General features: G+C 44.9%; 1 protein-coding gene across 1 annotated transcript in view; it reads left to right on the top strand.

Annotated features, from left to right (window-relative positions):
- Positions 1-22115, top strand: part of LOC124799143 (E3 ubiquitin-protein ligase mib1-like) — a 437475-nt gene that overhangs the window by 191204 nt on the left and 224156 nt on the right. The window lies entirely within an intron of this gene.

The following is a 22115-nucleotide window of genomic DNA, read 5'->3' as shown; positions in this document are numbered from 1 at the left end:
TTGCAAAAATAAAACACACACACACACACACACACACACACACACACACACCTGCCCATCGCTACTGTACATCAGGTACTGAGTATGTTGGCTTCCTGTTTAGATTAGAAATAAAAGAGAAGAGTGTACCTGTCCGAGTATAAAACGGTTCCCATAAGGAGGTATAATTAGAGTGTGCGCTTCTGAAATCTGCTTTTGCCCCAAGCATTTGATTGTCCGCGTCTTCAGCAGCCACGGAAGTTTGCTGATGCGTGAAACCAGTGCTCGTCAGCAGGTACCGCGGCCCCGCTGTTTGGGTGGATATATTCACATCTGGCGCACTAAAGGGGCACTAAAGATTCAGAGCCGCTTCCGCGGAGGCAGGAGGCGCGCCGGGCGAGCGCCAACTGTCGACTGGCTCCCCGCGCCGCCACATCAGTATTCGGCGCGCCCTGGAGCGCCGCGTGCTTCTGGTCAAGGCAAACCAATTCCGCGCCGGGCCCGCCAGTAGTCACCAGGAATATGAAATAACGCGGCCAGCGCCCGCATGCATATTTCATCCGGCCCTTCCGCCAACGGGGAGCACACTTGGCGCCTGTCTATTGTGGCCACCTGCCCTATCCTCGAGGAACGGCCAGATATTCTCAGGTTCCGGTCCTGCACGTGCCATCTGCAGGATCGCACTGCCCCTACCTCGGAAGTCGAGTGCTTACTGAGAGAGATTTTTACGTTGCCCTGGTCCCATACCTTCAAATTGCTCATCTGTAGTAACAGGTGACTCACTGATATGCACATATACAGATGGTGGTAGTATCGCGTACATAAGGTATAAGTGCATTGGCGGAACAGTCATTTGTACTGATGTGATTCATGTGAAAAGGTTTCCGACGTGGCTATGGCCGCACGACGGGAATTAACAGACTTTCAACGCGGAATGGTCGTTGGAGCTAGAGGCTTTCCATTCCATTCTGGAAATCGTTAGAGAATTCAGTATTCCGAGATCCACTGTCTCAAGAGCGTGTTGAGAATACCAAATTTCAGGCATGAACTCTCACCACGGACAACGCAGTTTCCGACGGCCTTCACCTAACGACCGAGAGCAGTGGCGTTTACGAAGACTTGTCAGGTCAGTGCTAACGGACAAGCAACACTGCGTGAAATAAGCGCAGAAATCTATGTGGGGCGTACGACGAACGTATCTGTTTGCAGAGTGCAACAAAATTTTGCGTAAATGGGCTGTGGCAACAGACGGCGGACGCGAGTGCCTTTGCTAACAGTATAATATCGCCTACAGTCCATTTCCTGGACTCGTGACCACGTCAGTTGGACCCTAGACGACTGAAAAACCGTGGCCTTGTCTGATGAGTCCCTATTTTAGATGATAAGAGCTAATCGTAGCCATGGACCTAAGTTGGCAACGAGGCATTGTGCAAGCTGGTCGTGGCTCCATGATTGCTGTGTTTACATGGTATAGACTGGGTCCTCTGGTCCAACTGAACCGATCATTGACTGTAGATGGTTATGTTCAGTTACTTGGAGACCAGTTGCATTAATGGACTTCATGTTCCCGAACACTGGTGTCACTGACCGCAGTTGTTCGCGATTCGTTTGAGGAAAGTTTTGGACAGTTTAAGAGAGTATTTGGCCACACAGATTGCCTAACGTGAGTCCCATGCGAAGTGCACTACATAAATCTCATCGAATCTTTATGGGACATAATCGAGAGGTCCATTCGTGCACAACATCCTGGACCGGAAACACTTTCGTAGTTATGGACGGTTATAGAGGCTTCAGGCTCAGTATTTCTGCAGGGGACTTCCAACGACGTGGTGAGCCTATGCCACGTCGAATTGCTGCACTACGCCTGGCTAAAGTAGATCCGACACGGTATTAGGCGGTATCCCATGACTTTTGTCACCTCAGTGTATAACAGCCAAGAATACAGTACACGAGTTTTGACACTGGGGGATAACTGACTGAGGCAAATGTTGCAGTAATTATACGGTGATAAAGAGACCTCTCACATGAACCATGGACCTTGCCGTTGGTGGGGAGGCTTGCGTGCCTCAGCGATACAGATAGCCGTACCGTAGGTGCAACCACAACGGAGGGGTATCTGTTGACAGGCCAGACAAACATGTGGTTCCTGAAGAGGGGCAGCAGCCTTTTCAGTAGTTACAAGGGCAACAGTCTGGATGATTGACTGATCTGGCCTTGTAACAATAACCAAAACGGCCTTGCTGTGCTGGTACTGCGAACGGCTGAAAGCAAGGGGAAACTACAGCCGTAATTTTTCCCGAGGGCATGCAGCTTTACTGTATGATTACATGATGATCGCGTCCTCTTGGGTAAAATATTCCGGAGGTAAAATAGTCCCCCATTCGGATCTCCGGGCGGGGACTACTCAAGAGGATGTCGTTATCAGGAGAAAGAAAACGGGCGTTCTACGGATTGGAGCGTGGAATGTCAGATCCCTTAATCGGGCAGGTAGGTTAGAAAATTTAAAAAGGGAAATGGATAGGTTGAAGTTAGATGTAGTGGGAATTAGTGAAGTTCGGTGGCAGGAGGAACAAGACTTCTGGTCAGGTGACTACAGGGTTATAAACACAAAATCAAATAGGGGTAGGTTTAATAATGAATAGGAAAATAGGAATGCGGGTAAGCTACTACAAACAGCATAGTGAACGCATTATTGTGGCCAAGATAGATACGAAGCCCACACCTACTACAGTAGTACAAGTTTATATGCCAACTAGCTCTGCAGATGACGAAGAAATTGAAGAAATGTATGATGAAATAAAAGAAATTATTCAGATTGTGAAGGGAGACGAAAATTTAATAGTCATGGGTGACTGGAATTCGAGTGTAGGAAAAGGGAGAGAAGGAAACATAGTAGGTGAATATGGATTGGGGGACAGAAATGAAAGAGGAAGCCGCCTGGTAGAATTTTGCACAGAGCACAACATAATCATAACTAACACTTGGTTTAAGAATCATGAAAGAAGGTTGTATACATGGAAGAACCCTGGAGATACTAAAAGGTATCAGATAGATTATATAATGGTAAGACAGAGATTTAGGAACCAGGTTTTAAATTGTAAGACATTTCCAGGGGCAGATGTGGACTCTGACCACAATCTATTGGTTATGACCTGTAGACTAAAACTGAAGAAACTGCAAAAAGGTGGGAATTTAAGGAGATGGGACCTGGATAAACTAAAAGAACCAGAGGTTGTACAGAGATTCAGGGAGAGCATAAGGGAGCAATTGACAGGAATGGGGGAATTAAATACAGTAGAAGAAGAATGGGTAGCTTTGAGGGATGAAGTAGTGAAGGCAGCAGAGGATCAAGTAGGTAAAAAGACGAGGGCTAGTAGAAATCCTTGGGTAACAGAAGAAATATTGAATTTAATTGATGAAAGGAGAAAATATAAAAATGCAGTAAGTGAAACAGGCAAAAAGGAATACAAACGTCTCAAAAATGATATCGACAGGAAGTGCAAAATGGCTAAGCAGGGATGGCTAGAGGACAAATGTAAGGATGTAGAGGCTTATCTCACTAGGGGTAAGATAGATACCGCCTACAGGAAAATTAAAGAGACCTTTGGAGATAAGAGAACGACTTGTATGAATATCAAGAGCTCAGATGGAAACCCAGTTCTAAGCAAAGAAGGGAAAGCAGAAAGGTGGAAGGAGTATATAGAGGGTCTATACAAGGGCGATGTACTTGAGGACAATATTATGGAAATGGAAGAGGATGTAGATGAAGATGAAATGGGAGATACGATACTGCGTGAAGAGTTTGACAGAGCACTGAAAGACCTGAGTCGAAACAAGGCCCCCGGAGTAGACAATATTCCATTGGAACTACTGACGGCCGTGGGAGAGCCAGTCCTGACAAAACTCTACCATCTGGTGAGCAAGATGTATGAAACAGGCGAAATACCCACAGACTTCAAGAAGAATATAATAATTCCAATCCCAAAGAAAGCAGGTGTTGACAGATGTGAAAATTACCGAACTATCAGCTTAATAAGTCACAGCTGCAAAATACTAACACGAATTCTTTACAGACGAATGGAAAAACTAGTAGAAGCCAACCTCGGGGAAGATCAGTTTGGATTCCGTAGAAACACTGGAACACGTGAGGCAATACTGACCTTACGACTTATCTTAGAAGAAAGATTAAGGAAAGGCAAACCTACGTTTCTAGCATTTGTAGACTTAGAGAAAGCTTTTGACAATGTTGACTGGAATACTCTCTTTCAAATTCTAAAGGTGGCAGGGGTAAAATACAGGGAGCGAAAGGCTATTTCCAATTTGTACAGAAACCAGATGGCAGTTATAAGAGTCGAGGGACATGAAAGGGAAGCAGTGGTTGGGAAGGGAGTAAGACAGGGTTGTAGCCTGTCCCCGATGTTGTTCAATCTGTATATTGAGCAAGCAGTAAAGGAAACAAAAGAAAAATTCGGAGTAGGTATTAAAATTCATGGAGAAGAAATAAAAACTTTGAGGTTCGCGGATGACATTGTAATTCTGTCAGAGACAGCAAAGGACTTGGAAGAGCAGTTGAATGGAATGGACAGTGTCTTGAAAGGAGGATATAAGATGAACATCAACAAAAGCAAAACAAGGATAATGGAATGTAGTCTAATTAAGTCGGGTGATGCTGAGGGAATTAGATTAGGAAATGAGGCACTTAAAGTAGTAAAGGAGTTTTGCTATTTGGGGAGCAAAATAACTGATGATGGTCGAAGTAGAGAGGATATAAAATGTAGGCTGGCAATGGCAAGGAAAGCGTTTCTGAAGAAGAGAAATTTGTTAACATCCAGTATTGATTTAAGTGTCAGGAAGTCACTTCTGAAAGTATTCGTATGGAGTGTAGCCATGTATGGAAGTGAAACATGGACGATAAATAGTTTGGACAAGAAGAGAATAGAAGCTTTCGAAATGTGGTGCTACAGAAGAATGCTGAAGATTAGATGGGTAGATCACATAACTAATGAGGAAGTATTGAATAGGATTGGGGAGAAGAGAAGTTTGTGGCACAACTTGACCAGAAGAAGGGATCGGTTGGTAGGACATGTTCTGAGGCATCAAGGGATCACCAATTTAGTATTGGAGGGCAGCGTGGAGGGTAAAAATCGTAGGGGGAGACCAAGAGATGAATACACTAAGCAGATTCAGAAGGATGTAGGTTGCAGTAGGTACTGGGAGATGAAAAAGCTTGCACAGGATAGAGTAGCGTGGAGAGCTGCATCAAACCAGTCTCAGGACTGAAGACCACAACAACAACAAAGAGACCTGTCTAGGATAGACTAGCTTGAAGAGCTGCACCAAACCCTTCCGACTGAAGACCACAACAGCAATATGGAAAAGGCTTTTTATACGCGTGTAATCGCTGATCACTTAGTAATATATTGCGCAACTCCTTGATATTCGGTTCTGTGGTTTGGGACGTTCTTAATGTGGAAGATGTTGAACATAAAGGATCAGAATCGTTAGAAAGCTTCAAGTTTGAATGAATTTGTGCTGACAATAGACCGTAGAGCATTTCTACGACGGCTAGGTGGGAGAATATATCCGTTTGAAAGGAACTCACGCTACAAGACTGTTGTTAAACACAATTCAGAGAGCAGTATTCCGACAATGAAACTGATACTTGACTATGGTTATCACCTAAGAAGTGTCCGAGTGGTGGGGGACCACACTATAACATGCGAAAACTTTGGTAACCAGAACAGTAGAAATTTGTGTAATCTAGGAACAAACGGAAAACTATTCTGCTTATTCGCTACGAGTGCAAAACTAGTAACAAAACGAAACTTCAATAGTGCGTGGCTTGGTGTCGGAGTACTGCCCGTCACCGTATGATGGAAATTCCTGGAAATAGTTGCAGTTGGTGTATTGCGAGATTGGTAGCTTGAGGGCGAAGTCGGTGGGCACGTCCCACTACGTACGGCGAGGGCCAGCGGCTTGGACGAGCTGAGCGATGTGCTGCTTTGGCTGTGGACGTCAGTCAGGCGAGTCTGGTGTTCTCAGCGATGGGAACTCCATTCTGAGGAACGACGGCGAAATAGCCACGGCGTGGCTCCCGAGGAGTTACTGCTGCGCTCGGTCAGGAGAGCTCCGTACTGAAGAATCTCGAACGGTAAGCGCATGGCCACGGAGCTGCTCCGGTGTGCAAATGCCGTAGACGGGCCGAGCGATTACGTTTGCAGCTGGGTCGCTGAAGGTACCAGCGCTTGGAGGCATGTGGCTGGCGGCGGTGATACGGTGGCAGCACTGGCAGCGGTGATACGGTGGCAGCACTGGCAGCGACAGACGCGGCCAAGGCTTGAGCGCCCATGCCGTCTGGCGACTGCTGGGGACTTGAAGGAAAACAGTCCTGCCTGTTTTTATATACGTCGGGCTGTTTTCCAATGCTCATCAGAGTCCATGAAGCAAGCAGGCAAAGAAGGCGGCGACGCGCGGTACTTGGCTGTGTGCAGGCACTAGGCGTACGGTACTGGAGTATAATATCTTGTTTCTTGGTCGCGCCCATGTATATCTGTGGCTATTGCCGATCGAGGATCGGGAGCCTTATTTTTACTGATTTGATAGTGTAGCAGAGTAGAGACTAATAGATGACCGCGAATATATGTTTCCGGTTGTACCCGCGGTGCAGCGCAATTGTGCATTTATTCCGGCCGTGGCTGCTGGTGGTAGGGCGACGCAACGGAAACTCCTGGTCGCGGTAGAAAGGAGCGTTTCACAAATAACAAATACAAGATTTCAATATCACCGCCAGTCTATCTGTTAAGCCGTGATTTTTTTGCTTTCATCTCGTTTGTTCGTGTGATGGATGGTTGTGTAACGGAAAGCAAATATAATAAAGGGGAAAAATATTGCGTACGTTTTTATCCCAACAAAACCGAAGTATTTAGAGGATGGAATGTAGCCGCTTAAACTTGATCGTCAGTTCCGTGTTTCCTTTACCGGGCATTGTGCCATAGTGCCTGGGCTGTGTGTGTCGTTTTTCGTTGAGCACTTGTGAGCGCGGCCTCTTCGTCCGGACGTTCGCAGGGATTATGTTGGCGCCCAATCATACACGTGGGCAGCTCTGCGCCGCTCTCTCTCTCTCTCTGGCTCTCTCTCCCTCCCTCGGGCAGTGCCAGCTGGGCTTACGCAGGAGCCGATCGCTCTGGCTGCTCTACTCCACTGTGCCGCCAATGCGGCCAGCGAAGCTCCTTTCCGCTAATAGCTTCCCAATCCCTTTACCGCCAGGCGGCGTTAAGGCTTAGAAAACGGGACGAGCCTTGTACCTGCATCCGTGCCTGAGACGGTCGCCCTATTCAGAAAGTGGGCTCCCTCTACTCCATGCTGCAGCCAGAAGGCAATTTTAAGTACTCGTGTTAAATCACTGGATGGTTGACGCGACTGAATGCGGTAAAAGTAATAACATATCTTGTGCTATCAGGCTGAGCCTTAAGTACCGCGCACTCGAAATTCATTTATTTTGTTCGAAGCCACAGCAAGAATGTTGTACATTTCTGCCTTACCTACGAATACAGAATCAGAGATGCACCACCTCGTCTTCAGAACCCAAAAGCCATCTCGTTTCGTTGAAGGGTTCATTCGTGTGTTGAGTTGGAGCTATGATTAGCGTTTGCAGAAACTACATCTCTTACTAGCTGATGATGCAATGTGTCCGTGATTCTGAGGCATTTGACTGTGATCCTGGAGACCTGAAATAGCAGTAGCGTTCATCAGATATCAACTCGCAACAAAACTCTGAATAAAAGATTCGGACAACTCCTTAGGTGGCTGCTTTGAACATGTTTCTACACCCTCATCATCATTAAGGATTAGATATGTTCACCTCTTGTCGCTCATCGTCATTTTTTGTTTACATTGGAGTTCTAATGACAAATTGCTCCAGTTATTTTATTACGTGTGTTACTTACGTACTAATTTATGTCAGCCGTCATACTTTTAGATCCTCTCTGATATCAACTGTTATTGTACTCTTAAGACTGAGTATTCCCCTAAGTAAAGCAGAACTCCTATGCCAGACAATGGTAATGATAATACGTGTGGCTAGACCAGAGCCGCACATGCATGTAGCCCGGCCGCCTGGTGCAAGTCTCTTTAGTTGACGCCACTTCGGCGATTTGCGTGTCGATGAGGGTGAAATGATGCTCAGGACAACACAACAGTCCTTCATAGTGCGGAGAAAATCTCGGACCCGGCCAGGAATCGAACCCGGGCCGCTCGCACGGCATTCTGCCGCACTGAAGACTTAGCTACGGAGGTGGACATGCCAGTCTATGATTGCATTAGTTGCTTTCTACATCGCTTTGTGACAAAGAGTATGACGGTTCTGTAAAGGTTAACTGGAGTCTCCTGTCGAAAAATAATATTTCAATATATGTTTTATCACTAAAAAAGGACAACTGTTGTATATGAATTCAATTTTTAACATACTTAAGAGTACAATTTTGAACTTACACGTATCTCAGAGCGAAGGATCCAGCTTCAGGTTCTATGTATCTAAAAGAGATACTTCATCGTCACCTGGTGTTGTGTCGAAGGAAAATTACTTATTTTTTATCGGGTCCTGTGGGACCATACGAGCCAAAGGACCATGGGAGGAATCTGTACATAGTTTACAGAATACTCATTAGAAAATTTATAAACGAAACAATTAAGGGGACATTATATGTCCTATGCCGCCAATGTTAAATCGTCGAATTTTGTGACCAATTATCTCGGAAACTCTTTAAGACACCAACTTAAAATTTTCCATAATTATTGTATGCACCTTTCTAGATGCGGTGCACAAGAATTATTACTAAAATTTTATTGTGGGGCATGTTATCTTTTTTTTTCAAATCCTCAATTTTTTGACAGAATTTTGTAAATAAATAAACATAAAAACAAAACAACTCAGGATATTTTAATTAATCTAGTTCCATATGTGTTGAATCTCACACTTGGTATGCTGTGAAAGTATCATGTCTCTGCCATCAGTACTTTTTTAGAAAACGGGTCATTAATTGCAAAAAATGTAGTTCAGAAATATTGAGGTTTAAAACTTCTTTTATTACAAATTCTTATACAGACTTATGCACTAGAATTGCCCAGGCCCATAGTCTGTCTCTTCTTCAGTGTCACAACAGCCCAGTTCTTGCCTCCTCCTCTTCTTTCTTGCATCTTTTGTCATTTGCTGAGCAGCTAACTCTGCTTCACGTACACGAAGCTCATCCAGTTCCCACAGTCCTTTAGCTGTGTTCTGTCCAAATCGTACCCCTAACTTCTCCAGAACCTTAAGTCTTTCATAGTCCCCACCATTAAAAGTTATTACAGCATCAGACACTGCTAACTTAAGGCCAACAAATACATTTTTAAGCACACGGCACCACACAACATTATTGAAGGACTCATTCACATTCTGGGTCTTCCCCTGTAAACACTTGTTTAGTAGCTCAGGATTTGCCAAATCTCTGTAAATAGGTTTGATTGCCTCCATTACTGCCAGAGGAAGAGAATGTTTTATGTAAATTCATGCAGGGTGCCAGAAAATCCAGCTTACGTATATTTACACCAAGTGTTTGATGGAGGTGGACACACAGCATGAAAGAAAGTGCTCCACACAGCTCTTTTCGTCTTCTCTAAATTGTCATAGTTATCTCTAATGACCTTCCCATAATATTCGTGTAATTCATCAATTTCTTTGTCTGTTAGTCTTCCAGCTCATTTTATTGTCTTGCCATCAGGCAGTTACGTGTTCCCATCCTTTTCTTGACATGTCCTACACATTCAAGTTTTTGTATAGGGACATCATATGGCTTACTGTTGTGTATTGCAATGAAAGCCTTGCTGTCTCCATCACCTCAGTAATTCACATATCTGACACCTCTCTCTTTTTGCGAATGCTGGAAAATGTTAACTACTCCTTTTACCTCCATTCCTCCGCTTTTGCCATCATAATTTTTGTACACTATTGCTTATGAAATAATCTGTTCTTCTGGTTCACTGTACAACCTTACTGATAACTTCAAAATCCGTACTTTTCCATTGTCAATCCTTAATGCAGATGTAAAAACATTTTTAGAACTGAACCCACACCAGGATCCATTCACAGCAATGCTTATGTCTGTGTCACCCTCATTTTGTTCAGCAGCTTCTGATGTAGCAGCAACCATTGAATCTTCAGCCACAGAATTTACAGAGTCCTCAATTGCTGTTACACATTTCGTATACCTAGAAGGTGGTTTGGTAAATGCAACACTGTTCAGAGAACATTACCAGCCCTTGCACGTTTACCAATGTATCTAGTGCCATAGAACAATCTCACATTAGTTTCATACACTTCGTTACCTGAATACTTTGAAGTAGTATGAAATGCTTTTTCGTTTTTGCACTTCTGACATTTAATTATTAATTTAGACGCAACACCTATTCTAGCTCCAATATCCTCATAAAGTTTAACTTCACCACCACAAAGACAGCAAGAGACAGTTTCAGAAAGAACTTGTGCAAGGATTTGCAGATCAATAATGACTTTGCCCATAATATCATTACTTGTACCGCTGTCACAAGTTTCTAAAGTTACTTTCCTTTTCGATGCACTAGGGGCCGTGGTCCCTTCAGAAACATTATCGTGGTTTGCTTCACTGCCAGCACACGTGTTTTCAAGTACTTCAGAAGACAATGCAGATCCCACACATCTGTTACCCGCAAATTTACGTTTCTTGAAGTTACTTTTAAGCTTAGCCATTTTATTTACGTATAAAAAGCAGTAGAAGTTAGCTTACTACAAAAATAGCCGATAATCACACTACTTTCAATGAAAACTAGTATCAGAAACAAAGTACTAATTTGTTTATTCGTAATGCCAACTTCTGAGACGTAGCAGCAGGCAAAAAAAAAAAGGCAAGTCACAGCCTTCTAGACTTTGTAGTTCCCAAGATGTGACTGCTCAACTGTGGCAGTGTAATGTGACAATCACACATCAACATTCAAAATATTATTTGAAGGTATCACAATTATCTGATTTTAATGTATTATATACCAAAATGTTCAGGAAAGTCCAAAGTACATTATGGAGTAGAAAACAGAAAATTTCAAATAAACGTTACATAGAGACGTGGTCAACTACAGTGAGGAACTCCTGTAGAGAATAGGAGTGGTGTGCCACAAAGCAACCTTTCAATTTAGATTTGAAAACGGGGGGGGGGGGGAATCTTACTGAAAATGAAACCTGTTGAATACTACACGCCGCACTGTGCGATGCGTAAGGAAACGTTACCCAAGTGCTAATCATTTTTCCGTATGGAGTTCACTGAAAGAAAGTAGCACTTCTCCATCGTGGACGTCGTGCAAGTACGACTATATGTCTATTCAATACATCAGTTTGAGTGAAATATAGGATGGTGCAATCACCAGCCATTATCACAATCGGTTCGCCGTCCGCTAATTTCGATTATACGTGCGTGTACATGGGGCTTAGAGTAACAGAAAACTCGCAAATTCAGCGGTGGAAACCGAAAATCGATCTGCTACGACACCTCGTAAAACCTACATAGATTGTTTTCTGCAAATGACATAGAAGTTATGACAAGTGGACGTCGTGGTATAACGATGAACAGCCTGCGGACATTCGAATTAATGATTGTCCTCCAGGGTCAAGTGGCACCACCGGTAATCCTGTCAAGGCGTCAAGGGTGCTGTTGCCAGGGTAATGTTCGCCAGTGTAGGACCGTTGCCGAGTAGGATTAATAGAAGAGGTTGGCGATATCCGTACAAGAGTGACACATTTTACGGTAAGTTGAAAAAAGAGAGAGAGGGACAGGGTGATATATACGTGTGTATTATAAACCTCTTCCCTCAGAAACATTTCTCTTTTTCATACCTTTTCTGTGTTATCACAGATGACTTGCCACTGATCTCATTTGTACTAAGATTGCTATACCCGCGAGTTGCCTATTTGTTTCCACCGCTCTGAATGGAATGCGTAAGTTCTAACAAATGGTCACCAACGTGCAGTCCTCTATAGTTGTTTTCCCCTGTGCGGAAAACAGTACGTAGGTCGTGAATCCGTTATCTGGAGGCTGTAAGAAACTCTTAGCGAGTAACTGTTGTTTTAGCAATGATTAAATTTCCAATCCGTTTATCCGGAACGCCACTCGATTTTTATTAGCTGAACACGAGAAACTGCACAATTACATTCCACATTAGAGTCACAAATGATTTCTATTCTTAAACAAATTAATTAACTGCATATTTCTGTAATTAGTATCACACTGTTCTCACCTATATGTCCTAATAACCATACCTTTGTATTAAAGTCTTAACTAACACCGACCGCGGCAGACAGCATGTCTGCCCTCCGACACTGCCGAAACAGCTCTTTATTTTTACAAACCAAGGCTTACTAGTGAAATCCTGACTGACACTAATCGCGGCAGACAACGTGTCTGTCCTCCAACACCGCCGAACTAGCTCTGATCTTACGGCCGAACCACTACGCCCGCCATCCACGTTAGGCACGATCTGAAGATCACCGAAGTGCTTAGTCTGTGTTTTAGTTTGGCAGTTGTTTATTACTCTGCTGGTTATTAATACTTGTGAAGTAATGGAATGATAGCACGCCTCTGAGAGGTATTTTAATTTGAAATTCAAGTAAATAAGCTGTTTAGTTTGTCTAATATTTATAACAGAAGTTGACCATTTTGGCGCGCAAATTCCGAACGCAGGAGCCAATCGCGGCGAAGGACGCCAATTTAGGCGCTTTTTCTCACGATACCCTTACTTAAGAGACCATCTGTCATGGGTACCTCACACCGCATTACATCATCTTTCAACTGCTGCCGTCTCAGCTGCTGTAAGAAGAGCTTGTATCTGAGTATAACGGCTGCAAAGCCAGAAATATTACAATTTCGTCATCGGATCGTTTACTCTGCGCGACAGCCTTACGACGATGCTGAACTAACTGCAGTGGCAGACACTACGAGAGAGCCGTAGCGCATCACGCAGAGGGTTACTGTTGGAATTTCAAGAACGCAAGTTCCGAGAAGAGTCGGCCACTATATTTATTCCTCTCGCGTACGTCTTGCAAAATGACCTAAAGGAGAAAATCAGGAAAATTAGGTGATAAAGAGCTTTACCGACTTCGTTCTTCTCATGGGCCATTCGTGAATGGAACAGAATAGAGGGGACAGACATTAGTACCAGAAGTACCGTCGCCACACACCGGAAGGTGACTCACAGAATGTATATATACAGAGGATAGATGTAAGCGACGTGGATCAAGTTCCGAACAATATTGTGAGTACAGCCAAACGATGTGATTGCGTAGTAAAGCTGAGGTTGCGATTCCTTCACCACTTTCGGCATGTTCTTCGGTTGTAAATGTGCCAGAGGAACAATGTCGTAAACGAATGATAGTGATTTTGTTGCTTATAATATGCGAATAGAATATTCCAGTCTAGAGAAAATTTTGCGTGACTTTTATAATTGACATTGACTGTTTACCTTATGCTTGAGGAACTTGAGATGACTTACAGCGGTACATATACAAGGAATTGTGGAAAGGAAGGAGTATGCACAATTTTGGACACGAAAATATGCTGGAAACATTCATTTCGTTCCTTTGTCTCCGGATATGTAAACTACTGAATTTCACTTTCTCGTGTCTGTCTGGTCAAAGTCTCAGTTGCTATTGCAAATGTCATGTTTGTAACGAACTTACCAATAAGCTAACAATGCCCAAGGAGCAGACGAACCAACGACGAAGGGAAACGTTATAGAGCGACGCACCCTGGTATCCTGTCAATGCATTGGTATATGAAGCACACGGTGTCAAGAGCCCTTGTAAAAAAAATTACATCACCTGAGTCTTATCGACAACCTTCCTTGTACTCGTGGAGAAGGAAGAAGAAGAAGAAGAAGACATGAATCATATAACATTAGGATCTCCTGAAAAGACAGACAGGATAGATGAGACGCCATACCAGCTGAGTGCTATGAAGTATAAAGGCTACCACTGCATTACCATTGCCGGCCGGAGTGGCCGAGCGGTTCTAGGCGCTACAGTCTGGAACCGTGCGACCGCTACGGTTGTAGGTTCGAATCCTGCCTCGGGCATGGATGTGTGTGATGCCCTTAGTTTAGTTAGGTTTAAGTAGTTCTAAGTTCTAGGGGACTGATGACCTCAGAAGTTAAGTCCCATAGTGCTCAGAGCCATTTGAACCATTTTTTTGCGTTATCATTCTTTTGTAAACAATAGACGTTAGGATGTATTATCTCATGTACACAGGTCTCAAGGAATTAGGAGTATCCATATGATCAACCACGTCAAAGTCTAGATCCTGTGAGTACAGCGAGGTGGAGACCGGCAGCTTGATACCATTCGTGAGAGCGGCCAGTCTGAGAGGGCAGAGCAGAGACGGAGAATTGCATTGCCTGGAGGCCGGACTGTAATTACACATTTGTCTATTAGCAGGGGACATTAGGCCCACTTTATTGAGTTTTCTATAGATGTACACATTTTCAATCACATTAAATTGGTACCGCTGTTTCACTTAGCGGAAGCGATACAGTGTAATATAATATTTTTCGTGTTTATTCCTGCAGCGGAGTTACTAAACACGACTTTTCGTGCAGTAAATACAGGGCTATTACAAATGATTGAAGCGATTTCATAAATTCACTGTAGCTCCATTCATTGACATATGGTCACGACACACTACAGATACGTAGAAAAACTCACGAAGTTTTGTTCGGCTGAAGCCGCACTTCAGGTTTCTGCCGCCAGAGCGCTCGAGAGCGCAGTGAGACAAAATGGCGACAGGAGCCGAGAAAGCGTATGTCGTGCTTGAAATGCACTCACATCAGTCAGTCATAACAGTGCAACGACACTTCAGGACGAAGTTCAACAAAGATCCACCAACTGCTAACTCCATTCGGCGATGGTATGCGCAGTTTAAAGCTTCTGGATGCCTCTGTAAGGGGAAATCAACGGGTCGGCCTGCAGTGAGCGAAGAAACGGTTGAACGCGTGCGAGCAAGTTTCACGCGTAGCCCTCGGAAGTCGACGAATAAAGCAAGCAGGGAGCTAAACGTACCACAGCCGACGGTTTGGAAAATCTTACGGAAAATGCTAAAGCAGAAGCCTTACCGTTTACAATTGCTACAAGCCCTGACACCCGATGGAAAACCGATGGATCAGTCGTGGTGGAGATCATGATCAGCAATTCATGTCATGGCCTCCACGCTCTCCCGACTTAACCCCATGCGATTTCTTTCTGTGGGGTTATGTGAAAGATTCAGTGTTTAAACCTCCTCTACCAAGAAACGTGCCAGAACTGCGAGCTCGCATCAACGATGCTTTCGAACTCATTGATGGGGACATGTTGCGCCGAGTGTGGGAGGAACTTGATTATCGGCTTGATGTCTGCCGAATCACTAAAGGGGCACATAACGAACATTTGTGAATGCCTAAAAAAACTTTTTGAGTTTTTGTATGTGTGTGCAAAGCATTGTAAAAATATCTCAAATAATAAAGTTATTGTAGAGCTGTGGAATCGCTTCAATCATTTGTAATAACCCTGTATTACAGAGTTCTAAGCAAGAACAGCTGCCGACATGAGTGATTTAGAAGTAGCTGGCCACGGCGTAGTGAAGCAACATGTGTCATTTAAGCCGTCCGGTCCAGATTATATACTAAAAAGTTCATTTAAGAAGATGCTAATAAAATACCACCAGGTTCGGCAATTATACACAACCGCTCGCTCGATGAAAGATCCGTACCTTAAGAACGGAAAACTTTGCAGGTTACGCCAGTACACAAAAAGGAAACAGAAGTAATCTGTTGAATTATTTACCTATATCGTTGACATCGATTTATGGTAGGATTTTGGAACATGTACTGTGTTCCAACGTTATGAATCACTTTGAAGAAAACGATCTATTGACACATACCCTGATCAGCTAGATCATTACGACCACCGACCTACTATCAATATAAACCCGTCCAGGATAAAGCAGCGTCACCTGGCAAGGAATGACTGCTGGTCAGGCACACGCACGATGCATTTAGTACCAGTGAGTGCGCTGTCCGTGTGTAGAATGGGGAAGGCACGCGATCTATCTGTGTTTGGCCGAAGATAGATTGTGATGGCCAGGAGGCTCGGCTCGAGCGTTTCGGAGACTGCACGACTTGTCGAATATTCTAGGAGTGCTGTGGTGTCGGCAGTAAGTGGCAAAACCAAGGTGAAACCACGTCCAGACGTCATGGGTTTGGGCGGCCACCTCTCATTGCAGATGTCGGGACGCCGTAGGCTGGGCAGACTGGTAAAACAAGACAGATGGCGAACTGTGGCGGAAATAGCATCATACTTTAATAATGGCCAGAGTTAAAGTACGTCTGAACACACAGGGCACCAAACACTCCTAACGATGAGCCTCTGCAGCCGACTACTCATTCATGTGCCAATGTTAACACCAAGACATCGGCAACATCGACTGAAATGGGCACTTGACCATCGACACTGGACATTGGCGCGGTGGCAGAGCGTTGCATGGTCTGATGAATCCCTATACCGTCTTCATCGTCTATATCGGGAGAACGCGAATCCGTCGTCTTCCAGGGGAACAGCGCTTTGACAGCTGTACTGCGGGACGGAGACAAGCTGGCGGCGACTTCATTATTCTTTGGGGAACGTTCATATGGGCTTCCATGGGTCCCGTGGAACTCGTGCAAGGCACCGTGATTATCAAGGAGTGTTATTGTACACTGATTGCAGACCACTATCGAGTTCCAATAGACGTGCTGGGCACCTAACTCGCCAGATGTGAACCAAATCGAAGACATCTGGCACGTGATTAGACGTGCGTTAGAGCTCATCGCTCCTCTCCCCGGAATTTACGGGAATTAGGTGGCTTGTATGTGCAGATGTGCCAACTCCCTCCAGCACCCTACCAAGGCCTCACTGTTTCCATGTCACGACGTGCCGCCGCTGTTATTCGTGCCAAAGGTGGACACACCGGCTGTTTAGTAGGTGCTCATAATGTTCTGGCTGATCAGTGTAGTCAGCACGGATAATATCGTTCTGAACTTGCTCTTTATTCGCACAAAGGAATGCCTGCTGTTGATGGACGATCACTTGTTGATCCCATATTTCTAAGTTTCCGGAAGGCTTTTGACACCATTTAAAGCGTCTTCTAATCATATTACATGGCTCTGAAGTATCGTCTCAGCTTTGCGACAGCATCCTGAGATTTACTGCCAGAAAGGACACACTTCGTAGTAATTGGTGAAAAGTCCTCGAGTGAAACAAAAACGATATCTGGCGTTTCCCTATGAAATGTTATTGGCCCACTGCTGTTCCTGATCTATATAAGTGACTTAGTCGGCAATCTGAGCAGCTTTCTTATTTTGTTTGCAGATGATGCTGTCGTTTACCATCTAGTAAAGTCGTCGGAAAATCAACACGGGTTACGGAATTAAGAGTGCCTTTAAATGAATCTAAGCTTTCAAGACTGTTCAACTACGCCTATGTTCAATTAGTTTACTTGTATGACGCAGGTTCGACAGTCGCCGTAATGATCAAGTGGTAGCGATGCGAAGCTGTAAGTTTATTTATCACGTTAGACATGCGTGACCACTTACACTCGTAGCACACTAACGGAGAAAGTTGAACTACAGTCCATCGTAAAACACAGTCAAAACAGCTGATCCATCTCAAAATTAGCACATTCCTCATCTCTTGAGTCGATTTGTGTGTTACAATCAGCTCTCTTCTGAGCTATTGCTGCGCAGTGGCTACCAAATAGGTTTGTAGGACATCGAAGAAGTTCAAAGGAGAAATGTTTACTTTGTATTATTGCAAAGTGAAGTGAATTGCAGAGTAATCATATAGATTTTGTAGATATAGCAAGGGAAGGTTATGTCTCTTAACACTTGTTGCTACATAGCAACTCTGCACTCACTACTGGCTATTAAAGCGGGAATTTGTAATGGTATGCAGGTCGAACCGAAAATCGTGTACATACACTCCTGGAAATGGAAAAAAGAACACATTGACACCGGTGTGTCAGACCCACCATACTTGCTCCGGACACTGCGAGAGGGCTGTACAAGCAATGATCACACGCACGGCACAGCGGACACACCAGGAACCGCGGTGTTGGCCGTCGAATGGCGCTAGCTGCGCAGCATTTGTGCACCGCCGCCGTCAGTGTTAGCCAGTTTGCCGTGGCATACGGAGCTCCATCGCAGTCTTTAACACTGGTAGCATGCCGCGACAGCGTGGACGTGAACCGTATGTGCAGTTGACGGACTTTGAGCGAGGGCGTATAGTGGGCATGCGGGAGGCCGGGTGGACGTACCGCCGAATTGCTCAACACGTGGGGCGTGAAGTCTCCACAGTACATCGATGTTGTCGCCAATGGTCGGCGGAAGGTGCACGTGCCCGTCGACCTGGGACCGGACCGCAGCGACGCACGGATGCACGCCAAGACCGTAGGATCCTACGCAGTGCCGTAGGGGACCGCACCGCCACTTCCCAGCAAATTAGGGACACTGTTGCTCCTGGGGTATCGGCGAGGACCATTCGCAACCGTCTCCATGAAGCTGGGCTACGGTCCCGCACACCGTTAGGCCGTCTTCCGCTCACGCCCCAACATCGTGCAGCCCGCCTCCAGTGGTGTCGCGACAGGCGTGAATGGAGGGACGAATGGAGACGTGTCGTCTTCAGCGATGAGAGTCGCTTCTGCCTTGGTGCCAATGATGGTCGTATGCGTGTTTGGCGCCGTGCAGGTGAGCGCCACAATCAGGACTGCATACGACCGAGGCACACAGGGCCAACACCCGGCATCATGGTGTGGGGAGCGATCTCCTACACTGGCCGTACACCACTGGTGAACGTCGAGGGGACACTGAATAGTGCACGGTACATCCAAACCGTCATCGAACCCATCGTTCTACCATTCCTAGACCGGCAAGGGAACTTGCTGTTCCAACAGGACAATGCACGTCCGCATGTATCCCGTGCCACCCAACGTACTCTAGAAGGTGTAAGTCAACTACCCTGGCCAGCAAGATCTCCGGATCTGTCCCCCATTGAGCATGTTTGGGACTGGATGAAGCGTCGTCTCACGCGGTCTGCACGTCCAGCACGAACGCTGGTCCAACTGAGGCGCCAGGTGGAAATGGCATGGCAAGCCGTTCCACAGGACTACATCCAGCATCTCTACGATCGTCTCCATGGGAGAATAGCAGCCTGCATTGCTGCGAAAGGTGGATATACACTGTACTAGTGCCGACATTGTGCATGCTCTGTTGCCTGTGTCTATGTGCCTGTGGTTCTGTCAGTGTGATCATGTGATGTATCTGACCCCAGGAATGTGTCAATAAAGTTTCCCCTTCCTGGGACAATGAATTCACGGTGCTCTTATTTCAATTTCCAGGAGTGTAGTATGGAAGTGCACCACCTACCACAGTACAGTGTAGAAGAACCATGATCAAACAGGTCATCGATTGATAACTGAAGTGAATATAATGCTGTGCTGCATTCCCCCGAATGACAAGTTCAGAAATCAGACTTATGAACTACTTTTAAAGTTAGGTGCTGCTATATTCCATAGTGTTATCAGTGTCGTACTCTAAGACGTAAAGCTATAATTAGGCGCCAGCTGTCTAATAATACCAGATTTATTTTCTATTTCGCAAGCAGTATAGTGGCCTACGATTAGATCGAAATAGCTCTATGATTGAAGTTTCAGCGAGTCGAGTGGTTCGAATTAGCCATCAGCCAGTCGCATTGCCTAGCTGTATGCAGGCAACAGCGCCACCCGCCATTGAAATATGTCAATCGGAAAGTTATTTTATTCGGAGTAGAGAAAATGGTGCCATTGTATCAGGAACAGTATTGCATGGAGGTAGCAACTGCGTCAACTACAGCTCTGAAATGCGCAGAGCCTCTCTCTGCAACATCTGCGGTACGTTTAACAGTCGTCGGCGCTCACATTCCGTCCGAGAGCTGTTAATTCAAATGAAGTGGTCCGTAAAGAGACGATAGGGCCAGAGTCGGTGGGGATTGTCATTTCCTCGGAAAGATAATTAACATTATTACTATGAAGCGAAACTGAGGTTAACTTGTCGGTTTATGGTGGTTATTACTCTGGGTGGAATTTGGTTACATTAGAGCAGGGAGATAAGAGGTCCTCGCGTTCGAAGAAGTGCTACCATTTCAGGGAAGTCAAATGCTAAAACCGTGCTTTTAGTGAGCGTAATAACAGACAGTTGAGTTTAACTTACTTTCATAGCGAAGAAATTTGCTTTGACACATTTAATTGGCACATCAAGATTGATAATTAAATGTTTGTGATTTTGTTGGAGAGATACGTATGTGCCAAAGCTTGTTACATATTATAGATGCGAGCGAGAGATCGCGCGCACACACACACACACACACACACACACACACACACACACACACACACACACACACACACGAGTAAAAGTTTGTAAGTAGCGCTCTACGAAATTACAACGTGAACATTCGGAAACATAAAAGAAGTAACTGAAAGTATTTAAAATATAGTGCTGATGTTAACTGTCACATTTAGAGACAACGAAGCGCTAAATGAACATGTATCAGAATGTTAAAGAAATATACCTTGTCAGGTACCCCTGCCAGGAAAAGGATTTGATTTAATGCATCGAAAGAGGATGGGGTGCAAGAAAATTGTGTATTTTGGTTTCTCTAAATCGGACAAAGAACTGGGCAATATCACAGAAGCCTAATATTTAGGGGTCACCATCTAAATCTTCTTCGGACGTAACGACTTCTTTATTATTTGTGAGGAAGGTAGAAGCCACACTGAGACTCCTAGTTTTTCTTCAGTGAAAGTGAAATTAGTTAATTAGTTGATAAGGGATGTTACTTACGAAGTTCATCTAGTTTTTGTGTGGCTGGTTAGTCGCTTGGGGAATAAAAAGGCTAATATTCCGGGGGAGGTATCGACGCCATCTGCACGTGGGCATTGAAATAACTCAGTGACGACAGTGAAAATTTGTGCCGGACCTCGACTGGAACCCGGACTTCCTCCTTTATGCGACGGGTCGCCTTAACTGTCAACCAGACGACCCAAAATTCTCAGCTGTTCGCAGAATACGAAGTAGCGTAACGACCATTTATCTCATTTGCTCCCCTGTCCTATCAACTGATTTTCTCGCAGCCTTTCCGACAGAACAGAAACTCCATATAAGTAGTAGAGATTTTACTTACGATACCGAGGAAAATATTCTGTAAACAGTTACAAATTAAATGATTTAAGTATAACCGACGTGGTAAGTTTTTCCTCCGTCCATTTTCTGTTTTCCTCCTTTTCTCGCTGGGATGTGTGACACGTTTATCAAATCAGTTGTTAGCCCCACTCCGATTAACGTACTACATCCGGACCTGCCAATAGGAAAATTACATCTTACTGCTTTGATGCCCTCATTGTTACCTTTTCCAGCTGGGGGCAAAGCGTGAAGCCCATCAGGTGCTTTCGTAAGGTGGAATGGTTGTTTCAGGCAGACGTTTCTAATTTTCGGTCCAGGGAGATATTAACTGGGCAGTTATCTTAAATCTGAGAATAAAGTAGTCGCGCGTATGCTTATTCGCTGGGAGAGAGGCGCGGACCTTGATTAGTTGGAGTTCGCCGCTTAAATCACGGCGACAGTGAGCGACTCTGGCGACATCTTTTTAAGTCCGTGTCGGGCCCGCCTCGCTGATTTCACTTTTAAATACGGCGTTAATCCCCGTCGCGCGCCGCGCAGCCGCCCCTGCCGAGGCACTCACGGCGCGCCGCCGGGGAAGGACCCGCTGAGTGGAGACATTAATTTTGCTCTCCGGTTTCTGCGCGCCGTTTAAATTTTAAATGTAATATCGCTTAGGCGCTTTACACAGAAATGTTGTTAATGCCAGAGTCGTTGTTTTCGAGGATTTTGCGCCCGCTGGCAATTTCCTTTCGGAACTGCGGCTTCTATTAATACTGAGAGTTTTGAATATTGAAAAAAAAAAAAAATCTCTTTTGAAGGGGAGATGTTGAGAAGTGTGCTCCACCAGCTAAAGTGTAACACACCGTTGCTTTCATGCGATT

Source organism: Schistocerca piceifrons, chromosome 5 (assembly GCF_021461385.2).
Source record: "Schistocerca piceifrons isolate TAMUIC-IGC-003096 chromosome 5, iqSchPice1.1, whole genome shotgun sequence".
In the NCBI taxonomy this organism is placed as follows: domain Eukaryota; kingdom Metazoa; phylum Arthropoda; class Insecta; order Orthoptera; family Acrididae; genus Schistocerca; species Schistocerca piceifrons.
Note: the sequence above shows the minus strand (reverse complement) of the source record. Positions and strands in the feature narration are given on the sequence as shown.